A 21,900-nucleotide genomic window follows, 5' to 3' on the forward strand; every position below is an offset into this window, starting at 1 on the left:
CTGAATAAGACTCTGCCATGTAAACTGCATCCGATGACTTTACCTGAACTCAAATAAGCTCATAGTGGTATAAACAATAGTCTAATTAAGACATCTAAAAGTCACATGACTGAAGTGCGTTGCAGACAGACATAATAAACACGTTAATTGCACTATGACATACTGTCGGGAGTTTTCACAGCATTTTGCAGCACGTAAGGCCGTCAACCAACTGCTGGACGACGCATGCTTCTCCAGCTGGCGTTGATGTCTCTGACATGCCAACAGGCCAGCTTGCTTTGGTTTTGTTTACACACACAGTCAGCCTGACTCCTGACTTGTGTGGCGGCGTGGAGCATCTGTTGCGAGACGAGCAGTGCAAAGATTGCAAATATATTGTCCCCGTCCTCCGCAACTGGCTGGCTGTTGGGAGGCAGCAGCAGCATGCATGGATGGACTCGACAAAGAGCTCGAGCAGACGGCCCGCCAGCCAGCGGGACAAAGACGTCCCACATGTTGTCCCGAACGCGGTGGACACATGACACAAAGGCTTTCAGGTTCAGTAGTGTAGGGACGTCACGTCACGCGGGCGCGCGTCTGCAAGTCCTTAATCTGACTCTGCCTCTGTAGGGATGCAACCAACGATTATTTTCATAATCGATTCATCTGTCGATTATTTTCTCGATGAATCGATTAGTTGTTGGGTCAATAAAATGTCAGAAAATGGTAGCAAATGACGATCAGTGTTTTCCCAAAGCCCAAGATGATGCTCTCAAATGTCTTGTTTTGTCCACAACTCAAAGATAATATCAGTTTACTGTCATACAGGAGTAAAGAAACCAGAAAATATTCACATTTAAGAAGCTGGAATCAGATAATTTTGACCTTTTCTCTTAAAATTGTACTCAAAACGATTATCAAAATAGTCGATTAATTTTCTGTCGATCAACTAATCGATTAATCGTTGCAGCTCTACTGCTCTGTAACATGTCAATGGGAATATGAATAGAATCTTCTATAAACAGCTCATTTAAACAATTTAGTCGATATATATATATTGTCTTATATAGATTAAGGTCAATAGTCTGATTATTGCAGTCCTGGTTTGGATAGAGATCTAATAAAATTCTGCAACATTATTTGTCAAGGGAATTGTGTGTGCGTGCATGTATGAGTGTGTGTGCACCTGCATTGTATGTGTGTGTGAGTGTGCGTCTGTGCGTGTGTGCGCGTATGTGAGTGCGTGTGTGTGTATGTGTGTAAGTGTGTATGTGTGTAAGTGTATGTGTGTGTGTGTGTGCGCATGTGTGTGTGAGTGTGTGTGTGTGTGTGTGCTTGTATGTGTGTGTGTGCATGTGTGTATGTGTATGTGTGTGTGCGTGTGTATGTATGTGTGTGCGTGTGTATGTGTGCGCGTGTGTGTGTGTGTGTGCGCATGTGTGTGTGAGTGTGTGTGTGTGTGTGTGTGTGTACTTGTATGTGTGTGTGTGTGTGTGTGTGTGTGTGTGTGTGTGTGTGTGTGTGCACGTGCATGTGTGTGTGTGTTTGTGTGTGTGCATGTGTGCGTGTGTGTGTGTGTGTGTGTGTGTGTGTGTGTGCAGGTGAAACAGGCAGGTGAGAGATTAAAAAAGGGAAAAGAGAACAGAAGGGAGAGAGCGGGCTAAAAAAGCAGCTGTGATTCATTGGAGTGAAGGGTCTGTGTGGAGCACCGGGCTCTGAGAGCAGACGATGACCAACCAGGGACAGTGTCACCGCGCCGTTTGTGTGCGTGTGCATTTCTCTGCGTGTGTGTGTGTGTGTGTGTGTGTTTCAGAGAGCGAGAATCTCTATTAATCTCACATGGAGACATTTTGCAGTCCCTTCATCACCGGCAGCATGTGCTCTCTGTAAGATTTAAAATATTTAAATGTCTCATCCGTCAGCATTACGAGGTTCACACACACACCCGCGAGACCGCGCGCTGTCCTATTCCTCACCCTGCTTTCCACTTCACACGGGGGGGCCCCCCATATACATCACAGGGGCCTGACAGGGGCCCTTTGTAGTGAAGACTCCGAGGCTGGTCTGTAACGTCCCAACAGCGCCGCCGCCGCAGCAGCAGCAGCAGCTCACGGGACTCTAGAGGAAAATTAAGGAAAATGTAGTGTAGCTAAAAACAAAACCGAGAGAGAGAACCTACGGCCGTGTTGAAGCGAGAGGCAGCCTGTAATTGTTTCCCCCGTGTACGTGACCCAGTGACTCTGGAGGAGTTCTGCCTTGGTCTCTTTACTACCCGCCTAAACCACCATTCATTATGGATTCAGCGCCACTGACTCAGTCTTACACAACGTGTACTCGTATGAGTAGGCGCAGAGCAATTTAGTGAGAGAGAGAGTGGCGTCAGCGGAGGAGGAGCAAAATGCGTGACTCGTTAGCCAATGAACAGCCAGGAAGGGGTCTCGCGCTACTTTTGAATGCTAAAATAAAGCTGATAATGTACAATTTGATAACAAAATAAAAAATAAAAATAAAAGTACAACACAAACTGTACATTTTGCTGCAACTCGACAGTGCTGCTTAATCCAGGACCTTACTTCCTGGAACTCTTGAGAGTAAAAAAACTGGTCCATCGGAGTGAACGGAGATGTTGCGACTCTTCTATATACACGGCTCTGGAGTATAGGCCTAAGTGTTTTGTCAGTTTGGTGTGCAGCTGTGTCAGAGCTTTGCTAATACACCCGTCGTCGTCTTCTGTTATCTTTTACCTTTCTTATACATACAACTTGACAGATCCACACTTTCCTACAAACTCTGAATTAATAACCACCACGAATGAATAAATGGAATGGGATTAACGGCGTGAACAGGCAGTGACCCGTATATAAATATTAGGTTTGATGGAAGGCCCTCCAACGTAGCTCCATTTAGCCAGGCTCCATGTCACGTCTTCATACGACAGGCTTTTACTAAGCTCCTTTAAGAGCCTGCCCCCAGGGGATCTGTGGTGGGCTGGAGGTACTGACTCAGGGCCCTTATCTACCGCTAATTTACCCCCCTCCTCGCCTCCCCTGTGTCCTGCCAGACCCCCGTCCCACACAATAACCCCTCCCCCCGCCGCCCCGCGCGCACGCGCCCCCCCCCTGTCCCGTTAAGAAAAGGGCTTAGCGATCGCTCAGCGGGATAAGAAGCCGGTGGATACTGGCAGGGGTACAGAGGCACACTTCACCTGGGACAGTGACATTCATCCCCAGGATTTAGAAGTCTTGATTCCCTGTCACGTGTCTTTATATTTCCAGGGTGGATTAAGAAGTGTCAAACGCAATTTAAATCATGTGGATTAAGGCGATCTTTTCAAACAACACAAACGGCGAGGGGGGCTGCGTCCCCATGACAGCTGCAAAAAGTCAGGACAGACAGAATCACGGTTGTTTTTTTGTGGTGTGGCAATTTCAAAGCGCCTTCGATATTTTTAAGAGATAATTGGGAGTCTCCTCGTTTGCCCGCTCTCTCTCGACGTACAGCTAGCCGAGAGCGCCGGACAGGAAGTGGCAAACTCAACGAGCCACACGGGGAGATTCATACATTATTATTTTAAGCTGTCAGCCGTCCTTCACAGTGTCCCCTGGCCTGCTGTGCGGTATGGCAAAACAGAAAGCAAACAGGGCGGGAGCCACTGTACTGTAACATCAATTTTGCAAAAATAAAATCAGTGAAGTATATAACAGTTGCATGCACTGCTTTACTGGATTGACCCTCCATGTCACTATTATAAAGGTCCTTCATAGGGATGTAATGATAACCGGTTTGAATGATAACCGTGATCAAATTCCTTATGATAACTGTACCGTTTCAAATTTTCATTATCATTAAAACCGTGGTACCGTGATTACAGTGCTTTGAAAAACATGGTAAATACCGTCCATCATCAACCAAAGTTGGCAACAGTCTCCCAGATGCAGACGTGCAGCCTTGGAGAAATGCTTTCAGTGAGTGTATCAATACAATCCTTTTTGGGTCTGAGTTTTCAATATAAAATGTTGTAAAATGTTGTAATCTCGTAGTACTTTTTAAACATTTTCAGCATTTTTTTTTTACGAATACCGTGAAAATACGATAACCGTGATAATTTTGGTCGCGATAATCGTGCTGTGAAATTTTCATGCCGTTACATCTCTAGTCCTTCATGTTATCCTTTATGTTATTATGAATGACCTGAGTTTAGCCATGCACCGTATAATAAATATGCACGCACTGTAGCTATACCGTGACGTCACCCACTGGTTTGTACACTCCCGTTTTGAAGCCTCGAGCTCGCCATTTTTCCCGTCGCCATCTTGGTTATTTGGAGCCAGAAGTGACATCAATTTGGATGAGAGGCGCCGTAGCGCCGCCTGCTGTTGGTCCGCAATCGGGGGGGTGAGCTGTGCAATCACTGGACAGGGGACCTGTCAATCACAAACCCAAAGCATATCGTCTGCTTTATGGTCTATTTGACTCTGAGGGAGGGCCACCGCTCGACCCAGCCAAGTCTCGGCCAAGGTGCTGGAAAAATAACTAGAGTTACAAATATAAAAGGAATTTCCGCACACTTGAATCTGTACAGATTTCACATTTATTATGGTGAGAGTTCGGTCGGCAAGACCTTCATCAGAGCATCTTCGAAGGACATAGTGGATAAATGTACAAACCCAGGGAGCAGGCAGGAAAAAAGTCTAAAATCTGAGGGAGGGCCACCGCTCGACCCAGCCAAGTCTCAGCCAAGGTGCTGGAAAAATAACTAGAGTTACAAATATAAAAGGAATTTCCGCACACTTGAATCTGTACAGATATTTGACTCGAAATAGGAGCATAATTTACAAAATGAAAATGCTGTATTGAAGAAGACTTGAAACTAGCGAGTGAGACCATGAACTCGTTAGGAAAGTCTTTACTGAGGTCATAAATCAAGTGAAAAGCAAAAGCGGCCAACCGTCATTTTCCCCATTGACTTCAATGCAATCGTACCGGACTTCTTCTTCTTTCTTTTTGCAGGCAGTGGAGTCGCCCCCTGCAGGCTATTAGAAGGAATTTAGGTTTAAGACACTTCCGCATTGGCTTCACTTTTCACGAACATAGTCACCCCCCTTGGTTTTAGGCCAAAACTGAACTTCTGTGTTCTAAAAGACATGCAGAGTTGGATCAGAGAACCTATCTTTTACCCATCAGAATACCTCTCTCTCTCTCTCTCTCTCTCTCTCTCTCTCTCTCTCTCTCTCTCTCTCTCTCTCTCTCATGTGATGCATTTTTTAAAAGCCTCCTCCATGGAGCTATTTTTGATTGCTTTTCCTTTTTAAAAGAGTCCACTCTTTTAAAAAGGAACTAATCAAAAATAGATCCTCCCCGCTATTGCTGCTGCTGCTGCTGCTGCTGCTGCGTGACGTGTCCCTGGTTTAAACTCAGTGGGCTTCCTCTGTGGCCCACGCCGCTTTATTGAGAAGAAGTGATCTAATTAATAAATACTAAATAAATAAATAAAAGAAATGACTTCTGGCAGAAAGTGAGTGGAGACATACTGCGAGACATCTGTGTTTTAGTTGGAGTGGTGCATGATGTCCAAAAGAAACGTGTTGGTTCACCAGGCAGACACTGGTCTTTGGCAGGGAAACTTGCTAGTCAGGGCCTCAGGGAGATGTGTTTTGGGCGATGGACAATTTTAAAATCTCTGTTAAATATGTTCTGCGCAGACAGTAGACGACTTCAGGCGTATTTGTGTGCCTCTGGCCAAAAACCATTCTGCTAGTCAAACAAAGACTCTCATCTTCTTGACGAACAAATATGTCTTATTCATTATTGAAATCGATATGATACAAAAAGCGCCCCGGTGGGTTTGTTCATTATTTAGACAAACACATGCTGCAGTAATCATACGATTTCGTTCGTACACACTGCAGTTTTATTATGAAGATGTCTGATTTAATGACGATGAAAAAACATGGTCCTGAGCTAAATGTGAAGAGACAAGTTTCCCAGCAGCCTTCGTTCATCACGGAGCGTCCGCGGCGGCGCTGGATGAAGCGGATCAGGAAAGCGCTCCGTTGACACCTCGTGATGATACACACCTCGTGATGAGACACATCGGTTTGACTCGGCTTGAAAGGATTTGACTTATTTTTGCCGCGTCAGCGTCAGCAGCAGCGCCGCCATTGTACGTAGGGCGATTAAAAAGCTGAAGGACTTAGGATCATTTACATTTTAAGTGGTAATAAGTTCAAGATTGAATTCTCCCTCTAAACGACTATTTCTCTTCTCTTGTGCCAGTAGAAGAAGAAGAAGAAGTGATAGTTTAAAGGGAGTCTCTAAACTATATGCCTGTTTGCTTTAGACATTTCTAAATTGCTTTTCTTTGTACCACCATCACAGCTGACGGGATCTAGATCTACCTACTGGTGTGGCAACACTGCTTTTGGGGCAGCGGTGGCCTAAAGGTTAGAGAAGCGAGCTTGTGATCGAGAAGGTCGTCGGTTCAATCCCCGGGACCGGCAGGATAAATCTGGGTGGGGAAAGTGAAATGGCAGCACTTGCCCCTCCCTCATCACCACCACCGAGGTGCCCTTGAGCAAGGCCCTTATCCCCAACCGCTCCAGCGAAGCTGACCAGTAGCCAGCAGATCAGACTGTGGTTGCACTGGTCAGCTTCCAGGTGTGAATGTGTGTGTGAATGTGAACAGGGCGCTCCTGAAAAAGAGCATTGTTCTCAGTGAGACCCCCCCTGTATAAATAAAGGTAAAAAAATACATATAGCAAAAACAAATATGCATTCTCCAAATACTGTACATGACAATGATCTAGACTGTTTCTTTTTGTTTTCTTAAAATTTTTCCTCATGTTTTCTCCGCAATTGTACTTGGCCAATTCCCCCTGCTGTCCCGGTCGTTGCTGCTCCTCCGATCTGGGGAGAGCCGTTGACTAGCACGTGCTTCCTCCGATACATGTGCAGTCGCCGCTTCTTTTTCAATTGACAGCGAGGGGTTTCACAGGCAGGATTGGAGCGCGTGGGAGGATCACGCTATTCTCCCCAGTTCCCCTCCCTCGCGAACAGACTGACCAGAGGAGGCGGACGTTCCGCTACCGGGAATCGAACCCGGGTCTCCGCTGTGGTAGGCGAATGCTTTTACCTCTATATAATACTACCCAGACTTCTTTTGTGTGTGTGTGACACTGTAAAATAAAGAAATTGCTTTATCAATGACAGGCTTTTCTTGGGGGGACGGGGGGGGGGTCTTGGGTTAGTGGGGGGGGGGGACAAGGCCAGGGGCGATCTGATTGGCTAATCATTTAGTTCCTGCTCTTGCTGCTTCAAGGCAACACTCCAAATACAATGAAGAATATTAGAGAAACCAAATAGCCCTTAGCCTGATTGTTCTTTCACAGAACACACACACACACACGCACGCACGCACGCACGCACGCACGCACACACACACACACACACACACACACACACACACACACACACACACACACACACACACACACACACACACACACCTATCTGGATGTAAGAACAGTATAGCGCTTGCTGCTGAAAGTAAAATTGAATGCAGGCCAAGACACACTGAGGTGTATTCTCACGTAAGGTCAGGTTAAGCCTCGCCGACCTTTGCAGCAGACAGGCAGTCTGGAGTCAACAACACACTCATTGCTGCACTACAAATAGCTGCTTGAGGTGTGTGTGTGTGTGTGTGTGTGTGTGTGCGTGCGTGTGTGTGTGTCATTGATCAAATGCTGACCACTACTTGGCCCTGACCAACGCAGCCCGTCCAATTTGTCTGTCAAATCGGCAAATTAGGGCTGGGCAATATGGATAATATTATATTGATATCGTGATACGAGACTAGATGGTGTTAGATTTTGGATATCCTAATATCATGATGTTATGGCATACAGTACATGTTGTCTTTTCCTGCTTTGAAAGGTTGCTTCAGCTGCTTTACACTAGGGGTGGGAATCGCTGAGTAGCTCACGATACGATATCGTCACGATACTTGGCCCTCGATAACGATATTATCACGATACAGCGATACTGCGATAATCGATATATTGGAAGACGATACATCACGATACCTGTGTAACTGAAGAGAAAAAAATACCCCTAAAAGGCAAGAAGCAGGTATTATGTATTTATTAGCAGAATTGACATGAACTCTCTCAGAGTTCACTCACTCACTCATACCATTTTCGACACCACGGAGGAAAAGTTACACATTAAGTCTTTTTATTATTATTATTAAAACAAGAAAACCTATATAACCTACCTACCTATATAATTTCTAAAAGCAGATATTAATGATCAAACATTTCCATTCATGTAGCCTACAGTATTTATGTTTTTGTTTCAACTACAAACATAAATAAACGTCAACTTGAAACTATGTTTGAACTACCACACACAGCATAATATTTTAGCCTGTTTATTAAAAAAAAAAAAAAAAGATTTATTTTTATTTTTTATTTTTAATAAACATATCGATACTTGGTGCCAGTGTATCGATAACGTATCGCAAGTGGAAATATCGCGATACCGTGAGTATCGATATTTTGTCCCACCCCTACTTTACACGGTGATAGCCAGGTATCCAGCCCCAAATGAATGGCAGTTGTCAGGACTCTTCACATGGCTCTGATTTGTGGACCGCAGGAAGAGCAATCTGGGAACCCAGAGTCCATTTCAGCACGTAAATAGACCCTGGGACAGACGTACCTTTTTTTTAGGCTTCCTGTACAGCGTGAATCTTCCGCCCGGGACTTCCACTTGCGCGCAGTGCCGCTCTGTTGTTGTACCGGCGAATATAACAGTTCTGGTCCCAAACGCTCGTGAATATATACGAATTTTGACATTTAGCATTCAAAATTAAAGCGACGCAATGCATGTTTTTAAAAGGCACCGCTGCGCCGAAGTGGAAGTCCCGGGCGGAAGATCCGTGCTGAACCCAGAGTCTATAAATAGAGTCTGGGTTCAGAGTCTATAAATAGACTCTGGGTTCCCAGACTGCAGGAAGAGTAGTCCCTACCTTGGTAGTGGCTAATGGGATCCAAATAAATAAATAAATAAATAAATTGGACGCAAGGCGACCTCTGGTGGTTATTCAGGACAGATACTGTCCGGGATACCTGATTGGCTGGTCGATGTAGGCAGTGGGACTATAATCCAATGTTATCAAAGACGCATTACAGAGCGCTGCAACAACACACCTGTATGTTAAATAGCTAGCTAGCTGTTAGCTACATTAGCTAAGCCCACTACTGCTGCTGTACTTCACCGGGCTCAAAACGCCAGTGTGAGTGACCAAGCGTTTCGCTTGTCGGAGTCACTCTCTTGAATCCAGTAAGCCCATCAGCTTTGAAATGCGTTGGCCATTGTTGAGCTGCTTGTAGCTTGCAGCTAAAGTTAACGGTTACCGGTGTTACGGTACCGATGTAGCAGACAAAGAGTATTGAAGGCAAGAGAGAAGAAGCCTTGTGCTTTCTTGACAACAGCGCTCCCGCCTTGATGTTGCAGTGGAACCACTGAGCAGAGCAACCTATTAGCCTTCAGTTCTTGTCAATTTAAGTTCTGTGGGGCAGAATCATCGAAGTTGTCCTGCTTTGCTACTGCGATTGGTCAAAGAGTTCGATGACTGACACAGACAGCAACCAATCGGTTGGCGCTGAAAAATATGTCACCGAATCAGTGGGGGATATATATAGGCTTGCGTCCAGGCCCTAATGAAAGATTAATTTGGGCCGGTTACCAGGCTACTAAAGTGATGCCATTTTCTGAGCTTAACCAGTCTGTTCTAGCTGTTCTATTATTTGCCTTTAACCATTAAGACATTATATATCCACATTACTGATGATTAGCCTATTTATCAAAACATCTCATTGTGTAAATATTTTGTGAAAGCAGCAAGTTACAACTGAATATTTAGCCCACTTTATAGAAAACACCAAGATTATATTGTGTATTGCCATGCAGCCTAAAAATACACAGATATGAATTTGTTGGTACATATCGCCCACATACTGTACAATATAAACATCACGACTCAGTAAATAGAAATACTCTTATTTATCATGAATTATTACCCTGCTGTGATTGTGCGTATAGGTAAAGCACAGGCCCAGAAACATTCAGAAGAAGAGTGGAGAATGGAATTTGAAACAGTGGGGGAAGTTAAAAAAATAGCACTTCTTTGCAGGCCTGGAATACAACGCAGACAGAGGGGTCAGAAGAACGAGAAGTCACAAGCAGTAGCAGTAGTATAATCAACAACACATACTGTGATAACTGACAAGATGCAAATCAAAATCTATAGGACATCGTCAAATGTCATCATAGTGATTTTAAATGCATGAGGAACTATCACTTCTGTGTGGCTATGTTATTATCATTAACCCCTTATTAAGGGGCTTTGTCCATCACTGGCTGGACTACGTGCCAAATAACAGGCTGGATCATTTTCTATAGGTTTCAGGGACACATCATTGCTTATTCAACCAATCACCATGACAACTCTTGCCTGACACGTCCACTCCCCTCTTCCCTTTTTGGAATTCAACTCTCACAGTTAATTATTCTTTCAACCAGTGACTACAATGAGGCTATTGCTATTTATCTCCCACCATGCGTCCAGACTAGAGATGTCAGAATGGGGGGGGGATCAGACATGTGAAGAATGAGAATCAGACATGTGAGGCCTGCAGGAACATTGGATTCTTCCTCGGGACTGTCACTATTACCCTTTTCCATTAGCAGTGCATGCCATGCATGTGGATGGCACAAACCAATTAGAACGTGTGTTCTGTGATAAGTTGTAGCCTACTAATATAGCAGGCCCCCTCATGCAGCAGACTACAGCAAGAGTCAAGGTTTTATATACAGCAGAATCCATTCAGAACTGAGCATGATGAGTTGATACCTAGATATGACATTCAAACAGATGGTTCGTAATAAAACAGATGGGTTCATTTTACAGGTTTGCTCTTTTACTATTTTTTTTTTTACTACAGCTGAAAAGTAGACTTTAATTAAACAACCAGTGATCCATTAAACAACCAAAATAAGCCTTGATTGGGAGCAACATTTGCATTACAATCAAGTATTTAACATCCATTTTTAGAACGTATAATGCAATTCTTCTCTGTGTATCTCTCTCTCTCTCTCTCTCTCTCTCTCTCTCCATCCAAGCAAATCCAACCGAATCAATTCGTGTGCAAAACTTGAGAAGAAGCAGCAGAGAACGTGCATCTCCATATAGGCTATGTGCCCGAATAGATGGAGGTATAGAGCATGGCCCTATAGCTTAGCCTATATAGACTGGTAGCAGACCCCTCTCCCTGGATAAAATACTGATGTAATCATGAGCGATTTGCTCCAGTAATTCTTCATTTTATTCCGGTTAAACCTAAAAACACACGGTTTAATTTACATCGGACTAGTTAGTATTTCATATTGTGTGTGTGTGTGTGTGGGGGGGGGGGGGCGCAATGAAAGCTTGCGCCAGTTGCGCGTCGCTGCTCCATCACGCACAGTCAGGAGAGAGAGCAGAGCTCGCATTGCCCAAGTAACAAGTGCCCTTAACAATTATCACATCTTTCCACTAGGTTTTCTCTTCTCCTCTCCTTTGCAGCGCAGTATATTCAATATTTCCAACAACTCACATGGGTCTACAAAACACCATTTTTCCAGCTCCGAACCAAACAGCACCCAAATCGAATCCCCCTGTGCCAGACTCGGGGTAGTCCGTTCAAACAACACCTCCAGATGCATTTTTGTGAAGTGTGCTTGAAGCCGGTTTGCAGCGCTGCCTGCGTCGATGTTTCACTGTCTGCAAAACACCATTTAAAGGCTATTTATCTTTTAATAAAAACAGGACAAGTCGTGCAATTTCAGTCCAAACCAAAGTAGCCTGATGATGTGCGCGTTTCTCCCGCATCCTCAAGTCACTCGCCGTGCAGACAGACAGACAGACAGACATCCTTAAATATTTGTCCTCCCAGCTTCCAAGTAGCATGATTAGGAAATGACTCACCTGCCTTGTCGAGATGCCAGTTCCCCCATGCCTTGCTTTGTGAAAACGAAAAGCCGGGACAATGTTTCAGTCTGTCGGGTCTTTTTACTTGTGGTCCAGATAGTCCAAATATCCGTCTAGTCTGCGCGCAAGCTTATGTTTTTGGGGAATGACCTTCCTGTGAAACGATAGCAGGTTTCATCTTCACTCCGCTCACGTTTTAATGCATCTTTCCTCCCATAGATATATTTGTCCACCGGGGGAAAAGCTCAGCCTCCTCCTTTAGTCCTCGCGCGTTTGGATGCTTTTTCGCCTTGACTCGCGGGCGGGCTCACCAACACGAGCTTGACGCGAACGCGCGGCGCGCTCCCGGCTGCTATGTTCGGGAGCGCCGATTGGAGATGGAGAGAGAGGAGAGTTACTAAGGTAACCAAGGGCACACGCATCACACATGAGCCAAGGAGGAGAGAGAGGATGTAATCATGTCTTTCCAAATATGTCTTCTGGCCTGCATGGCTTTTCGGGAAAAAATCACCCAATATTCTTGCGTAATAGGGAGTTCAGAGTGCTTGATCTACTTTTGTATGCCTACTACTATAGGCTACTGTTAGCCTACAAGGATTATCGACCTGAAGTAGCTGTCAGGATTGGTGTTAGACATGTGGATCTATTCGCGGATAGTTGATGGCCAAGGCAAACTTGGTAACTGAAGTCTCGAGAAGTAGGGAAGTTGTGGAACTTGATAGCTAGGTCTGCAAGGTTCGAAGTTGGGAACGGTTGCAGAGGTTAGTTTCGTTAATGAACAACTACCGAGGACCTGCAGAAACAAACCTTTATAGATCCCGAATATGACATCACCTGTGTTATGACATCACCAGCGAGGCCATTCGAAATGCATGATTGAGACACTACTTATGAATCATGACATCATCACCGTCTGCGACATCATCAGTGATCCATGACATCATAGTAGGAATGACGACGTCATAGTAGGAATGATGACATCACAGTAGGAATGATGACATCATCCTAACAGTAGCTGCATCGTGATAGTTTAATATTCGGTCAAATTTTAAACCTCAAAATCTATTAGCCTACACAGGATTAGTCAAGTAAGTCCCTTTTCGCAAGAGTTGCTCTGAAAAATAACGTCCCTGATGCAGCGTACTGTATAATACGTTTTAGAAGGACAACGCTGTAATACATAATGCCACTATTATATATAGATAAGGAAAATACCACAGAGAATCATATAGGAACATGACACTGTAGGTGATTAATAATAATAATAATGTAAAATGAGAAGTCTACGTACTATGGGTTGCACACTGGCACATTCAGTACGTTTCTCCAGCAGTGATCTGCATCTGCACAGTTCCATATAGCCATAGTGTATGAAAGCTGGTTATGTTGTAGTTGAGTCTATGGGAACCTGCACACACAACTATCAATGATCACAATGGCTGCAGACCACCGCATTATTATACACAGCACATTTTCCAGTTAGTATTAATAAGTGGTGATGTTTCTGCAACAGTTATTTGGATTGACAAGTGTTGATTGGAGAGTTGAGCTTTGATTGAAAGCAACTACAATTCCCTCCCTTAGTCCCTTCTCTTCTGGGAAAAGCAGAAAGTCACTATTTTTCATCACAAAATGCTACAAAAACAAAACAAAAACACACTTATCTGACATGTCCTGAATCATAAAATGGATATGAACTCATTATCCTGAGTGGATTTTAAACATCTCTCCTCCTCACCCTCTCTCCTGCATCAGTGGGGAAATATAAGCCCATGCGGGGGTCGAAGTCTTACAGGTGTCATTCAACACTCACCGGGATGATGTTTCTCTCAAGGTGAGTGTCAACTCTGTCACGAGCAGATGAATGGTGTGCCTGAGGCGGCTGGACGGGTTGCTTCAAAAGCAACGCTCCGGAATCACATTTCTGCCTGAGGAGCGTGTCTGTCTGAGCAACGCACTGTCAAAATGGCTGTCAGCTCTCCACGGTGCTGTCCCAGGGACTGCCTCGCTTTGGAGACACACAACCGATGCTGCATTGAGCCGACGCTCCGTGAAAAAAGGTTTTTGAAATCTGATGTTTCACAACATCAAATTATTGATGTGTGTTTGTGTTTTAAAGTGTTTTGAAACACACAGTGTGTCGAAACTCCGACATATACAGATATGTTTTTTCCCCCTCTTGAAGTCTCTATACACTGGCCTGTAAATCCCAAGGTAGTAGGCTACTATCTAACACTATATTGATTAAAAAAAAAAAATCAAAACTCTTTCTTTTCCTACTGCTGGGGGACTAACAAGCCCATTCTGTGCTTGTCCTCTTACCAATGATTCAAGGACCACCATGGGGCCAATCAGTGATAACAAGTACTTATGTTGGTGCCATCTGCAGGGTTTCCAGTGCTGAACACATGGTATCAAAGAACCTAGAACATGCTGGTTCAAAGTGTCACGTACTGTACCCCTCAAGCCAATCAGTGTCATTTTAGAAAGATTTATTATGCCGGAGAATGCATCGTTCAGTCAGCAATAGCAGGAGGTTTCATCCATGTCAGGTCACTTTCCAAAATATGTGGCAAAAGAACACGTGAACCAATGGGCAGAAGCAGACCACCTGCAGTACCACCATCCACCACACTTTCTTTTTTTCTAATCAAGAAAGACAATGAGGGGCTCTGGGGTAGTGCAGCGGTAGATTCCCTGCCTACAAACATGAGGGTCGCAGGTTCAAGCCCCCGTTTTACCTCTGGCTTGGTCGGGTGCGCACACAGGCACAATTGGCCATGTCTGCGGGTGGGAAGCTGAATGCGTGTCATGGTCGCTGCACTATAAGTGCCTCCTCTGGTCAGTCGGGGCACCTGCTCAGGGGACTGGGGAGGGGGGGATAGCGTGTCCCGCCGGTGAAACCCCTCGCTGTCAGGTGAAAAGAAGTGTATGTATATCGGAGGAAGCATGTGCTTAATCTAAAACGCTCCCCATGCAGATCGGCAGAGGGGGTGGAGCAATGACCGGGAGTCACTTGGGAATTCAAGTCCAAGTCAAGTACAATTGGGGAGAAAACGGTGAGAAATCCGAAAGAAAAATCAAAATGAATAAAAAATAAAAAGACAATGAGATTTTTTTTACGCTTGCTATTCTGATAAGCGTGGACATTGATACCCGCTGGGAAGGAACTTTGCAGGTGAGGGGAGGGGACACTCCACATTCATTTGACCGACAACAGCACATGGCTTAGCGGCCAGTATTCACGGGCATGGCAGGTGGCAGTAGGGAGGAGCACACCTCTCGGCTACTTCAGTGGTCCTTGAACTGCACATGGTGAAAAGCCTGCATGTGCTAACCTGATCTTTTCCTGGTGCTTTCAAGCAAAGGGTATAAACAGATCTGCAACTAGACTGCCTTTGGGTAAGACAATTTCACTTGTTTTTGCTGTGTAAACAAATATATTTAGCCAATGTCACCCAGGACAAACTTAGCCCTGTGGGCCGCCCTCCTCAGACTAACCCTCATCCCATCCCTCCTGACCGCAGTCAGTGTAACACACATGAACATGAGCATCCTGCAGCTTAACGAGCTAACTTAACAAACTTCCTTTACAAAAGTATTACTTATAATGCTTAGTTTATAAACGTGTATTCACCTTGTGCAGCCCCGCCCGCTTGACTCATTGTATGGCGACTTCCTGTTCAAAACGCCGGCTGTTTTACCTGCTCAAACTAATCTGACTCACCTGGTCAAACCTAGTTTGACTCACATTATGAGTCAGACTAGGTTTTTTGAGTCACAGGAAGTGTAAATACAATCGGAACCTCCGATTGTATTTACACTTCCTGTTAGTCTCTCAAGCCAGACGGTCTCTTCTGAATAAGGTGAACAGAATGTATGATTTTCCATCATGATGAAAAGGTTAAAGGGTACTATGTTTAAAATACATACTGTACTACAGCATGCGCTGGGACGCATCATCAGTGATGTTATCTGGGGTCGTAAGGTGTTTCGGGTCTGTCTACATCATACACCCTCGCCCAGTAGACCCAGCCGAGGGCGAGGCCGATTAAGACCCCGACCCGCGTCCCAGAAGCAGCCGCTCACGGATCAGCCCTCCTACTCTGTCTGCAACGTTGCCCGCGGAAGGGTTGATCACACCCAATCCGCTGCAATAGAGTTAGTGCTACACCGCAGTATTGTAAGACCCTTTGGTGCATGGAGGGTCTAAGGCCCTGTGGGTTTACTCCTCCTTCGTCTCATCAGACCCTCCCGGGGCAAAGGCATCCAGAGGCAGAGAGGATGCCTCAAGAAGGCCTGTGCGCTGCACGTCATTCGCCTGCGCCGAGTACCTCGCTCTAGCCTGAAGGACCCCAGGCCGCGCCGATCTTTGCACAGATTTTTCTTACTGTACTGCACAGATTATACTTACTGTATCACATAACTCAAAAACTTGTGTAGTAGCAAAAAGTTCTCAGAGTTTCCGACTTAATTGGACGGTGTTCGTGTGAAATTTCAAGTAGGAAATGTGTATTTCCCATACATCATAGCACAGGTATACACACAGACAAGAGAGCTATACTCTCTTCAAAGCAGTGCTTCTCAAAGTGCGGTCTAGGACCCCCAGAGGAGAGAAGGGGTTCCAGGGGGGCTCCGGGAAAAGGGTAACTATTTATTTTCACCAACCATAAGTGACACAATGACAAAATGCAGGACTATTTTGGTCATGGGTTTCACACACTTTCTGTAGGAAGGAAGTGACAAATGAGGGTCGTCATCCACCAAAATAAAAGTTTAAACAATAATTGTACTAAAACTAAAGGAAAATAACTATAGACAACACAAACTACATTAAACAAACAAAACAGAACAAATTAGGTGCGTCAGTGAGGAGGGAGAGAGGTCTGAAGGTCTTCTCAAGCCCGATGAGCGCACCGGGCCCAGGTGCACCCAATCAGCCTAACGACCCCGCTCCTACAAGACAGGCCCAGGAGAGTGGGAGAGTCATCATAAAAGCTAACATCTTATCAAATGAGGGTCCGTGTGGTCTAATTTGTGTCAGTAGGCTGGTGCACGCTATGGATATTTCAATCTTAAACGATACTAAAAACGTGGGAGACCACAGACATAACGACAGATCGGACAGCTTTTCTTCTCTCAAATGAGACAAAAAAACATGCTGGTGCATCACACCCTAGGCTACAAGATATGATGAAGATGATCTTGCTCAACAGAGCTGATGCAGGGCTCCTTGACGTGAAAAGGTTTGAGGACCACTGCTTTGAAGAGTCAACAAACCTCAAAGCCAAAATCTGTGTAAAGCCTGATGCTAATATAAAATGAATGCTACTGCAATTGCCATCTGCTATTCATGGTATTCTTCCCATGATGTCACAAGCATTTTCCTACCAATATGGTGCTACTCATTGGCTGTTTGTCATTTGATTGTAATCACCTGTTAATTGATTAGAATCACCTGTTATTTTCCTAACAAGATGGTCGCATGGTGATGGAACAGAATACTATCAATTGGTTGATCTTTGGTGACATGCAAGTTAGTGACATTCAGAGGCATCTAGCTGTTTTTCATGCTTGCATAATGACCAAACAGCCATAATTACATACAGTAAGACAGATTTTTTTGTGTGAGATCAGTTAAACAGGACAGGAGTTCTGTGTGATAAAATTCCATGTTGGAGGTAGAAACAATAACAAACCAGAGGGAGGTCTGTCTGCAGCCACATCTCTTTGTGGAGAAGGGGATACATTTGCATTTGTGCTGCTTAACTGCTTAACTTTCCACAGGCAGAAGAATAAATAAATAGCACTGCAGTCTATGAATTACAAAATTAACAATATGAAGAAAAAACAAAAATATTCTGCATTCTAAAATACCTATAAACATGTACTGTAAACCAATCAGCCAGTTGTAGATGGCAGGCAGAAATTCACATTATATATTTAGCCACTTTTCAAAACTTTGCGAACATTAAGGTTGGCAGTTATACAGATGGAAGCTAAGATACTAGCACTGCAGAAGAAGAGCGTTGGCAATAATGTGGCATATTTTTTATGTTTTGGTCCCAACTAACTGTTCATATATATATATATATATATATATATATATATATATATATATATATATATATATATATATCAGCTATAGGGCATTTGTATGAATTTTAATTAAACACATGGGCATGCTTTCCTGAGACTTTTCTTTTGCATTAACTCTGATTATTACTTTTTATTATATTTTGTGTTTTCAGAGGGGAGATTAGTTTGTCAGTGACATATGGGAACATAGTGGGGTGAAAATTATATGGTTTGCATAATTGCAACGGATACTTTTGAAGATATTCCTAAATATCTGCATTTGTGCTTTTACACTGTAGCGTGAAAATGCACTGATTAATCACATGCAGCAATGGAATCAAAGCTGCACAAGGCAGGATTTTAATTGAAGAATATATTGTATTGAAATAATATATTATCAGATTGTGACTGCAACAGTGAGGAGTGTCCCATGCCCTCTAATTGAGACGCCATGCATACATACATTTATAAATTTAGTATCATGAATTGGTGACTGAACTGGAAGGGACAAATCAAAACCTATGGAGATGGAGAATATCGTTCTAGTACGTCTAGTTTCATTTCCCACAAGTATTTTTCAACGCTTCCTGTCAAGCCTATGTATTTTTTTGCACATTTTATCGTTGTTTTTAAAATGCACACTTTAAGGTGACAAACCAAGCTTGAAATTAAGCGCTGTCCCGGCTAACAAAGATGTCCCAAATAAGAAGACATGGACCTGACAAAGTTTGCAAGGAGACATGTTTTTGAGTGATTCTATTTGATTCCTGGAGAACACTTCCATTCCTTTCGTGTGGGTGTCAGCTGATTGACAGCAAGCAGAACGTAATGTACTGTAATCATAAAGGATGTCAGCTGATTGCCTCGCCTCGCTCCTCGTCCAATCAAAGAGCCTGAAATGTGCCTGAAAGGCACAATGGATGATTAGAGCAAAGACTCTTTGACAAAGTGTCATGTGTGTGGTATTGATAAGTGTCATGTGTATGGTATTGATAAGTGTCATGTGTATGGTATTGATACGTGTCATGTGTATGGTATTGATAAGTGTCATGTGTATGGTATTGATACGTGTCATGTATATGGTATTGATAAGTGTCATGTGTATGGTATTGATACGTGTCATGTATATGGTATTGATAAGTGTCATGTGTATGGTATTGATACGTGTCATGTATATGGTATTGATACGTGTCATGTGTATGGTATTGATACGTGTCATGTGTGTGGTATTGATAAGTGTCATGTGTATGGTATTGATAAGTGTCATGTGTATGGTATTGATACGTGTCATGTGTATGGTATTGATACGTGTCATGTGTGTGGTATTGATAAGTGTCATGTGTATGGTATTGATAAGTGTCATGTGTATGGTATTGATAAGTGTCATGTGTATGGTATTGATAAGTGTCATGTGTATGGTATTGATAAGTGTCATGTGTATGGTATTGATAAGTGTCATGTGTATGGTATTGATAAGTGTCATGTGTATGGTATTGATAAGTGTCATGTGTGTGGTATTGATAAGTGTCATGTATGTGGTATTGATACGTGTCATGTGTATGGTATTGATAAGTGTCATGTGTATGGTATTGATAAGTGTCATGTGTATGGTATTGATAAGTGTCATGTGTATGGTATTGATAAGTGTCATGTGTATGGTATTGATAAGTGTCATGTGTATGGTATTGATACGTGTCATGTGTATGGTATTGATAAGTGTCATGTGTATGGTATTGATACGTGTCATGTGTATGGTATTGATACGTGTCATGTATATGGTATTGATAAGTGTCATGTGTATGGTATTGATACGTGTCATGTGTATGGTATTGATACGTGTCATGTATATGGTATTGATAAGTGTCATGTATATGGTATTGATAAGTGTCATGTAGGTATTGATACGTGTCATGTGTATGGTATTGATAAGTGTCATGTATATGGTATTGATACGTGTTATGTGTATGGTATTGATACGGGTCATGTGTATGGTATTGATACGTGTCATGTATATGGTATTGATACGTGTTATGTGTATGGTATTGATACGGGTCATGTGTATGGTATTGATAAGTGTCATGTATATGGTATTGATACGTGTTATGTGTATGGTATTGATACGGGTCATGTGTATGGTATTGATACGGGTCATGTGTATGGTATTGATAAGTGTCATGTGTGTGGTATTGATAAGTGTCATGTATATGGTATTGATAAGTGTCATGTATATGGTATTGATAAGTGTCATGTATATGGTATTGATAATGATCCTATATTTTCCTGTAGTCAGCCAGTTCACCCTGCTGTCTCGGTCGTTGCTCCACCCCCCCTCTGCCGATCTGGGGAGAGTTGTACTAGCACATGCTTCCTCTGATACATGTACAGTCGCCAGCCGCTTCTTTTCACCTGAGAGCGAGGAGTTTCACCTGCAGGACGTGGGGCATGAGAGATCACGCCCCCCCCCCCCCCCCCCCAGTTCCCCTCCCCCTGACCAGACGGACCAGAGGAGGCACTATTGCAGTGACTAGCACCCCATTTACACCTGGTTTTTAAATGTGACCTGTATCCAGATAAGTTATCCGGATGTTATCTGGATGAGGAAATATGCGCCGTGTAAATGCAAAAGGTGTACAGTAAATGCACCGTGATCAGGATGTGATCAGATCTGCCTGGCCACGTCTGGAGGTAGTCTGGCTCACATTGTGTCCAGATCTCTTTCACCCCATTTACACCTGGGTTTTAAAAATGAGACCATAATCCAGATCTGGATACAGGTCGCATTTAGAAACCAGGTGCAAATGAGGAGTAGGATCCCAGTTCCCACCCACAGACACGTTGTGTATGTAGGAACGTCTGACCAAGCCGGAAGTACCGCTGCCAGGAATTGAACCCGGGTCTCGGCAGTGATAGGCGCGTGCTTATCCCTCTATACGCTACCCAGACGCCACCTAATTCACCTATACTTGATTTAAGAAACGCATGCAACCCCCCCTTGTACGATCACCTTTAAAACACTTATGTGAAGGTGAGCTCAGACTTACATTATATGCTAATAGAGGGAAAACTCAAACTAGGTCTCTTTTATAGTGGTGTCCTATAGTGGCTCAGATATGCACACAATGTGTTGCCATTTTGCTTCATACATGCTTTGTAAATTACAGGCTATTTTCGCAGAACATTTGTCAGCCTGTTTGCACTTTGCCAACCGCTTCGCTAGATCAGCAAAAATGAGCTGCTGTAAATCATTAATTCCTCACACAAAACGTTAGCGCGGCTAACTAAGCTACAGTGAGCTAACCTAGAAAGGTCTGCTCTGTTTATATGCCAGTGCCTTTCTTCATACAAGAGCTAACATGTAAGTCAGTGACATTCAGAGTAATCTAAGCTGTTTTTCATGCTCGCATAATGACCAAACAGCCATAATTAGATACAGTAAGACAGATTGTTTTTATGAGAGCAGTTGAACAGGACAGGAGTTCTGTGTGATAAAATTCCATGTTGGAGGTAGAAACAATAACAAACCAGAGGGAGGTCTGTCTGCAGCCACATCTCTTTGTGGAGAAGGGAATACATTTGCATTTGTGCTGCTTAACTGCTTAACTTTCCACAGGCAGAAGAAGAAATAAATAGCACTGTAGTCTATTAATTAGAAAATGAAATACCTACAATATCAAGAAAATCAAAAAATATTCAGAATTCTAAAATACCTATCGACATGTAAACCAACTGGATTTCACATGGGCACATAAATAAAATCCTAAAATACAAAATGTGAAAACACCTTTGTGAAATAAATTTGCCGAGTTACATTT

Source organism: Poromitra crassiceps (assembly GCF_964638095.1).
Source record: "Poromitra crassiceps genome assembly, chromosome: 15".
In the NCBI taxonomy this organism is placed as follows: domain Eukaryota; kingdom Metazoa; phylum Chordata; class Actinopteri; order Beryciformes; family Melamphaidae; genus Poromitra; species Poromitra crassiceps.